This window comes from Dromaius novaehollandiae, chromosome 16 (assembly GCF_036370855.1).
Source record: "Dromaius novaehollandiae isolate bDroNov1 chromosome 16, bDroNov1.hap1, whole genome shotgun sequence".
NCBI lineage: Eukaryota > Metazoa > Chordata > Aves > Casuariiformes > Dromaiidae > Dromaius > Dromaius novaehollandiae.
Window position 1 is genome coordinate 2,059,940 of NC_088113.1, and position 8,542 is coordinate 2,068,481.

The following is an 8,542-nucleotide window of genomic DNA, read 5'->3' on the forward strand; positions in this document are numbered from 1 at the left end:
TGACACGATTAAAGCTTTGTAGTTATACGAGAAGAGCTTGATATTGATCTGAACAATTCCTCCCTCCCTTTTCTCCAGTAGGTCTGTGAATTTACAAGTAATCTCTGATGTCGGTTTATTTTGCAGTCAGCTCTGTGCAGCTCATTATTTCATGTTTTCTTCTGGCATGTGTTTCTTACTAGATGTTTTGAACTCTTCCACCATAAGCCCAGAACTGGGAAAAGAATAAGCAACTGGTATTAAAATCAAAGCCCAAGATTTGATGCCTTGCTTCTTCTCCCCCTCCACAGACACTCTTCACTTTTATACTTCCGAAATAAATTCCTTTGTGGTTCTTTAACTACAGGAACATAACCCTGTGCCACACGAGAGAGTAGCTTGATGGGAAGAGGGGAAGGAAGGACACGCTACTATTATCCAAGAAAAACACAGCTATTCCTAATCCATATAACTAACATCTTGGATAATTCTACAGTACCTTTAGTATATCAAATTTTTATATCCAGAGGCCATTTTCTTTGAGTAGATGCAAATTTACTTCTAGGTCTGAAAACTCCAGATGCAGCTATCAATAAAGAACACAAATCAAAAGAAGTTCTGTCGCTTTTATTGAATAATTTGGCACAAGGGTAGCTGAAAGCTCTCTTGGTGCTGGGAATGAGTTAGATTCTTATTTTTCAGAAGGACTGAGGCCCATCACTTACTCCAGATAAACTGTTCTCTGTCAAGAGCTCTAATCCTCTCTTCACAATCCCTAAATAAAACATTCTCCAAAACCTCACTGCCTATTATCTGCTTTTTCTAAGGAAAGTGGTTCTTAAGAGACCCACCTCCTTTGCCTTGGCATTCCCCGGAAATCCATCTACAACATTATCTTGACAGAACTAAAATACAGGCAATCCTTCACTGGCACAGCAAGGTGAACTAAATGAGTATCCGTCTTAACATATGCACCTCATGAAGAACGGTATTGCACACAGCCAAGCTTAACGCTGCTTGCTGAAAACAGGAGTCATAAAAAAACTTCCAGGAACGTGAGCAATAAACCCTGTGACAAGTTGTCACTGAGCGTACACAGGCTATAAAAGATGCTACAGAGTCGTATTGCTGTGGTTTGACCCGAGATTTGACTCACGACACCAGCTCCTTACCTGCCTCCCCACCCTGATCACCTATGAAAACAAGAACAATGCGGTCCTTCGATTTACACAAGGCAAACGTGGGCTCCGCATCACCCAGAAGCTCAGCTGGACTCGGTTAGAAGATACAAAACTTCTTCCCTCCCTCCTCCACTTCCCTTAGAGGAAGATAGAGGAAGGTGCCCAAACTGGAATAAATCACCGAATAAAGGACTGGACAAAACGCAAGCGAAAGTACCACCTCCTCCCTCTCCCGCCTGGGAGGGGGACACCAACAGCCAAGGCACTTGGAGAAGAGGGGAGGCTTCCTCTTTGCAGCAGGGCATAACCCAGAGGTCCTGCAACCCCACCTAAACCTGGGACCGTCCCTCTGCGAGATGACAGCCAGCATCAGACAAGGCCAAAGAAAACAGGCTCAGCCTGGAGGCTGAAGTCCACAGCGAATACCAGCCCAAATGTTTGCACTGTCCTTGCCAGTTCAGGAGAAGCTGCCACTAATGACAGGCATATGCTACCCACACCAGCTTCCTCGCCAGCCGGGGAAACACTGGCATCAGCTATTTATTAGCTTATGGTATCTATCTGCAGGAGGGAGACGGCAATAACTCCCTTCCTCAGGAGGGAGCTAAATTCAATCCTGAAGCTATTGACTTCTGTCTCTGTCGAAGCCCGAGCGGGAGAGCTACCAGCAACGGAGCAGCTCCTGGAACGTGGGAAAGCCCCAGGAGCCTGCAGCCCCGCGCAACCTTCTCAGCTGCACAGCTGAGCCAACTAACCCTTTCCCCATAACAAAAAGCAGAGAATTAGAGGCACTGTCAGGAAAAGAAAGGCGCACATTCATACTGTTTGCCATACAGGTCAATTCTGTCCCAAATCTTTTTGGTTCTCTAACCATAAAAGAGATGAGCCGTAGGACCACCTTTCTAAGCACCGAACCCAGCTGAGGCTCACCGGCTGCTGTAAGGATAACCAAAGCCATTTGGACAGCAATCTGCAGCAAAAAACTGGAGTTTCATACCTCATCTCAAATACTTACAGAAATCACTAGCCCAAACACATTAGTGACAGGTAACACCCTTAAATGTTCGAAGATGACCTTCTAAGAGATCAGAGGGCTCGACCGGAACATGCGGAGTGCCGCCGAAGCCCCTCTGCTACAGAGCAGGCGCTGCCGCGCAGGCACACCGGGGCTGACGCGAGTCTCCATTTATCCAGCCCGTTTTACCAGCGCGAAGCCTGTTCAGCGGCTCCCAACGCGCGTAACAGCGACCAGCTCCCACCAGCTCCCCCTTCGCAAGGGGAGCAGGGCGCTCGCTCCTTCCCGCGGGGCCGCCCCGCGCCCGGGCCGCACGCCGGGAGCCGGACCCCGGGGTCCCCGCGGCAGCGGCGCGCCGGGATTTCGCCCGGGAGTTGCTTCGAACCGGGAAAGTTTCTGTGCCCCCTTCCCGCCTCCTCGCGGCGCGGAACAAGTGGAAAACGCCCGAGCGGAGAGAAAACTCACGTTAAAAAAAAAAAGAAAAGCCGTGAACGGCGGGGAGAGCAGCTTAACGGAAAGCCGCGCCGAGCCCGTGCGCGGCAGCGCCCGGCCCGCGGGGCGCCGCGGCGAGGCGGGCGGTCCCGGCACCCCCAAGCCAGGGCGGCCGGGCCGAGGGGCCGCCGGCGGAGGGGCGGGCGGGCGCGGCAGCAGTACTCACCGAGCCGGGAAGCGCCGGAGGAGCGAGCGCCGGGCGCGGGCGGGAGCCGGGGAGGGCGGGCGGGCGGGGGGAGGAGGAGGCGGCGGCGCGGAGCAGCGCGGCCGCCCGCCAGCGCGGCCCGCCCTCGCCTCTCGGGAGCCGCGGGCGCAGTGGCGCGCGCCGCGCCGCCGCCCCGACGCCTTCCCGCCGACCGTACCACGGCGGCGCCGCGCGGCGGGGGGGGACGGGGCCGCCGCCGGCTCCCTCCGCTGCTGCTCCGCGGCCTCCGCGATGGGAAAGTCCAGCGCGGGGGGGGGGGTGGGGGTGGGGGGAGCGCAGGGAGCGGTGTGTGTGTCCGGCCGGGCGGGAGCGCGCGGCCGTGTCCCGCGTGGGGGGTCTGATCCTGCCGCGCTGTGTCCCGCGCGGAGGGGGAGGTCTGACCCCTGCCAGACTGTGTCCCAGGTGGGGGATCTGATCCCTGCTGGGCCATGTCCGTGTTAGGGGATCTGACCCCTGCCAGACCGTGTCCCGCGTGGGGGGTCTGATCCTGCCGCGCTGTGTCCCGAGCGGGACATCTCTCCTCGATCCCTGCCGGGCCGTATCCCAGGCACAGCATTCCCCATTTCGGGGGGTAATTGATGGTGCCGAGGGGTTCCCAGCGGACTGGGAAGGAGGAGAAGGGGGAGATGTTACAACCGGCAGCATCCGGTGTTTGATGTTTACAGGCTCGGCAGGGCCCAGGCACACTCTGAGGGACAGAAAACTCGTGTCACGTCCCCTCGGTGGGCTGGAGCCGGGGGGCTGGGGCGATGCTGTCCCTGCGCTGTGCCGCCGGACGCCACCGCGGAGATCTTCCCTGCAGCTCGGCTGCACGCAGGAGCTGCAAACAAACACGCAAGTGCAGATAAAATCCACCGACACTCTGGAAGTGCCACTTGCTCTTCATTTGAACCAGATTCATTTGCTTGTAGCCAAAATTTCTATCCCGATTGCATTTGTCTGTCTGTACGGAACAGGAGAGTCCCGCCAGTGAGCGAGGACCCCATCCACGTGACGGATCCAGAGCTGAGACGCCCGCTCTGCAGCTCTTCCTAAAGTGCTGCTATAAATGACCTGCTCGCAGCTTGGCTTCTTTATTCTTTGATTACTTCTGACGCTCACAACAGGGCCGAAAAATTATTTCTCGTAGGATTCAGAAGTTTTCTTAGCACGACTAACGTCAAGCATTTGATCACTGAATGTAAGTGTGGGAGGTCCACGCTAGATGCCTTGATGGCAAGGGAACATACACATTGAGAGAAGTATAATAACAATATAGGCCTGTGAGAAGCTCGTTCAGGTCCCTGGGGTATTTAGCACAAATAATTTCAGGCAACAGCCGCCTGCAACATGTTATTTAAGTGTAAGAGCACACCTGCAGTAGCGATGCCTCACGTTTGTGCTTACTGCAAGCCTTTGGGATGTTCCAGCTCACCTTTCTGGGATACCTTCAAAGTACAGGTAAGTGGTAGGGTTGTTCAACAGCCAGCTCTCTAAAGAGAACTCCCTTGCCAACATGAAGACTTGACTGACTGCAGGCTGGAGACAAAATCTCCAGGTCCCTACCAGCCCAAACATGACAAATTAACTATGCTTTCAGCTTTATTTTTCTTGGGCAACTCTCATATCTCTTCAAGCTTCCATTTTTCATCTACACAGTGGGCTTCCCAAAGAAGGCTTGAAAAAAACCACATCAGTGTCCCGTTGGAATACATTAAGTTTCAGCTGAAATCAAAATACCACAGTCTGTCCCAGGACGTTGTGTTCCCTCTCTCCTCAGTAAACAGTCTCCTTCTTGGGTTGCAATGCCCGCGATAAATCGCCCCCTCTGCATGAGGGGAGAAAGTGAATCCCAACAGTCTTATACTGAGAGAGCCAAAGTGCATATCTTGGGAAAGCTAATTTCCTTCCAGAAGGAGGACCATGGGGCACCGCATGACAGTTCCCAGGGAGCTGTGCTGTGGCGTTTCAGAATAATTTAGCAATAATTTTCCAAGGTTGGGGCATTGCACTTTTTGACCAAAATTCTACAGCTGCTAGAAAAAAATCCAGTAACATCTGTAAAGTTCTGCAAAAGACAGATGATTTTCACATTACTCCAGAATTAAGTTTTCATCAAAAACAGCTTTACCTGATTTTCTTTAAAGTCCTATTTATTACTGCTTAACAATCACTTTAAAGTCCATGGGTGGGAAGCACTACAAAAGGATCTTTCATTATTCATTAAGAACAAATGATGCAGGGGTTTCGGAAGGGAATAGAAAGTACACATACTTTTCTGCACCCAAAACAATTGTTCCTTATTAATAACCCTGCAGAAAGGTGCCCTGCTGAGAGATGCAGTTTGGATGCTTTTGAAGTTAAGTCTCTTGATCACAAAAAGCATTATCCTTCCCCTATGACATGCCCGAGCAGAGATCCTGGGAAAAGATATTTTTTTCATTTTTATCTTTTAAAAATATTTAGGTGCTTGCTTTTGGGGCTGTCCCCACTGTGGGATAGAGAAGTAACATTGCAGTCATCATGGAAATCGGGACCTGTCATAAGGATAAAAAGCTACAGCCACAGAGCAAACTTGCGGCAGGTTTGGGTAGAGGGTCAAGGAGCCATGGAAAACCAAGTGAGTTCAGGTGGGAAGGGACCCTGGAGGTCTCATCCAGCCTCCCACTCCAAGCAAGGTTGACACTGAGTTCAGACCAGGCTGCTCGGGGCTTGCTGCAGGCAGGTCTTGAAAATCTCCTGGTGCAAGACTCTGTGGTGCCTCTGAGCCCCAGGCCAACCACCTTGCTCCAGTTTAGCACCACGTCTCTTGTCCCGGGGGAGCCCCAACTGCCTGTGCTGCTTCAGATGTGGCTGGTGCATGCTGAGGAGAAAGGAATGGGCACTGCCCTCCACCCCAGCCTTGCTCCTGTTCGTACCACCCGGTCTGCTCTCACCGACCTTGAGCCCAACCATCCAACCAACCATCAACCAGCCAGCCAGACAGATGCTTTCTCACTGCTCTAGGACACCCATCCAGACCGCAATGTCCCGGTCTGGATGCCAGGATGCTGAGGGAGACCATGGCAAAATGCTCTGAAGGACCAGTGTAGAGCACTTCTGCTGTCGTCACACTGATGCAGGAGGCCCTCAGGCATGGCACAGCTCCTTGGCGTCTCCTTGGGGTGGGATCTGTCCCTGCAGCCCTAACAACTGTCCTTGGGAGCACAGCTGGTGAAATTCAGCGGGGCCCTGGAGGACGTCAGCATGGGGCCAAGCACGGGTGTCTGCGGTGTCCTGATTACTGCCGCTGTAGGCCAGAAAAGGAGGTGCCAGCGGGCAGGTGAGCAGCCTTGTACGTCAGGAGAGCTGGTGTGGAGTCTGATCACAGGCAGTGCTCACAAGGAAGCAGAGCCTCTCCACGCCTCTGGCTTCTTGTGCCCAAGCACGGCCTCCTCGGTGGGGCCCTGGGTCCCTCTTCTTCCTGCCCCCACCCTTGCCTTCGGTCGCCTCCTCGGAAAACAGGGACAAGTCCTGGGGAACTGAGATGGGGACGCTGGAAAGGTGGGTTCTGCCCACCTTCAGGCTGCTGAAATGGCCTGGAGAAAGCGAGGCCTCCTGTGGCACCATGCTGGACTCCTCATCTGATAGTGGTGCCCTATGAAGGAGACGACAGCTGCCTGTTATCAGCAGGGTCGTTTTTGTTGGACATCAGAAGTGCAGCTACGAACCCTTCGAATATTTAACCCTCTCACTCCTCTCTCCCCACAGCTCTGGTTTCAGTTTTCTACGTTTGATGTTTCTGTGCTGGGAGATAGAGAAATGCTGGTGGCTTGCTTTCTTTCCCTTTCCTCTCACTTTTTAATGAATTTTTCATTTTGTTGCATGGGTACAGAAAGAATAACAATGAAGCAACAGTGTCAACACCGAAGGCATTTTCTCCAAAGTCACACCGTGGCAAATCCGCCGCCACAATAATAGATTTTTATGAATCCCGCTAAAGAGAATTGTTAGTGTGTGCGTGCGTGTGGGGTTCGTCGCAAAGGCTCCGAAGTTATTTGTGCCTTCGTCAGCTGCCATAAGCAGCTATTTAAAGAACAGGCAAATATGATCATTCTGCGAAAGGGGATTTTTAATAAAACAAAAAATATATAGGTGCTTTATGAGGCTTAAAGAAAAAGCGTTGCCTAAAAAAGCAGCTCTTTCCTGCTCGATCTAGGAAACAGGGAGATGCTTGCGGTGGCCGGGGACCAGAGGTGGAGAGCGCAGTGCTGAGCGTGCCTCGGACCTCGTCTGCACTTGCAGTCCTGCTGGACTCAGGCACCACAGCATCTGCCTTAGCGGTTTCCAAGCAGGAACAAGGTTTTCTTTTTATTTGGTTTTTTTTTTTTTTTTTTATTTTTCCAGGAGGTGTTAACACCAATTTATGAGCTCAGTGGGATGACAGAGCAAGGTGAACTGCACTGACCTCAGAATTTACCTCTGCCAGCTTTCTTTTTCCTCTCCATCTCCAAGTCACTCTAAAAGCACTAAAAGGACGATGGAGGGGGGTATCTGGGGCTCATCCAACTTTGCTTTCAAAGAGAAAACTCAGTGAACACAATCTCAAAAAGCAGATGCCTCTTACATGACCCTGCTCCATACATACTACTGCCCTCCTGGGGCAGGGTGCGCGTGCTGCGTGTCGGGCTCCCGCATACGGCTGCTGCGGTGAGCGTGGCAACACCCGCACAGCGTGAAATTAATACTGGCATCATTTTTTTTTTGTGCCTGTATATATCCTGTGTATGTACAGGTGCCTTTCCTTCCAGGATCTGCGCACTACATGCTGCTGGCAATGATCTGAAAACAAAACCTGTGTTTGTTTTCATGTGTTTTCTTCCTGTTGTCGAAGTGAGGAAAGCAAAGATATGCTCTTAAACGCTCACTCCACCTCACCCGAGGTACACAGCAACTCATAAGCTGAGAATGTGAGCGAGCAGAAAAAGGATGCTCTCTAAAAAGACAGAAAGGAAAGCAATAAAAATGGCAGGGAGAGGGGGAGGGAGGCAAATGAAGAACACTTCTTCGAAGGATCATTCAGAATGAACCACTTTGCCTGGATTTTTCAGGCTGGACACTCAAGCTGACATTTTCTTCCCCAAAACCTATCATGTTGTCTGTCAAAATGCTTTTTGGCCCAGAAATGCTGCCCAGCTCTGATAGTGCTGCTACTCATGAGCTACAAAGCAAAGACGACTGCGTTGAATGGCTGTCGGGAGGGGAAGGGAGCAGGAATGCTAAGCGCACCTGGGAAACGCCCTGCCCGGGGAGCGCGTCTCCTCCCTCGCACGGTGCCCGGGCACCAGTGCCGCGAAATCGGCCACCGGCACAGGCATCGCGAGTGTTTGTGAGCCAGCCAGCTCCTCTGCTGGTTCCTGCGCCTGACAAATGACAGGGCAGGGAATCACAAGAACAGTAAAGACTAAATCTTATCTTAATAGTCTGTCATTATTAAGTGTCTCCGGATTTATTCATCACCCAGGGAAGGAGAGGGTGAGCCAGACACCGTGCTAGTGTGAACCCAGGAGCAGTTTCTGACTGTACTGGAGCCGTCTGATTTCCACCGGCGAGCGTCTGACCCTGCAATTTGTTTCTCTTTCGGCGCGTACGCTGCCTATGGAGAAACGCTGGCAGCGTGCCGCTCTCGCTGCCCGCCGGCACGGGGCTTTC

The 8,542-nt window shown here is 52.4% G+C and overlaps 1 protein-coding gene across 6 annotated transcripts in view; it reads right to left on the bottom strand.

The window, feature by feature from the left end:
• RALY (RALY heterogeneous nuclear ribonucleoprotein) overlaps nucleotides 1–2,965 on the bottom strand; it is a 158,247-nt gene extending 155,282 nt beyond the window's left edge. For 4 of the 6 annotated variants that reach the window (XM_064521275.1, XM_064521272.1, XM_064521274.1 and 1 more), the window contains exon 1: nucleotides 2,834–2,965. The gene's annotated coding sequence lies outside the window, so the exon portion shown is untranslated. Of the gene's footprint in view, nucleotides 1–2,640; nucleotides 2,768–2,833 lie in introns of those variants that run through there. The other 2 variants (XM_064521269.1, XM_064521271.1) reach the window with 2 other exon arrangements.
• Between the last annotated feature and the right edge of the window lie 5,577 nt (nucleotides 2,966–8,542).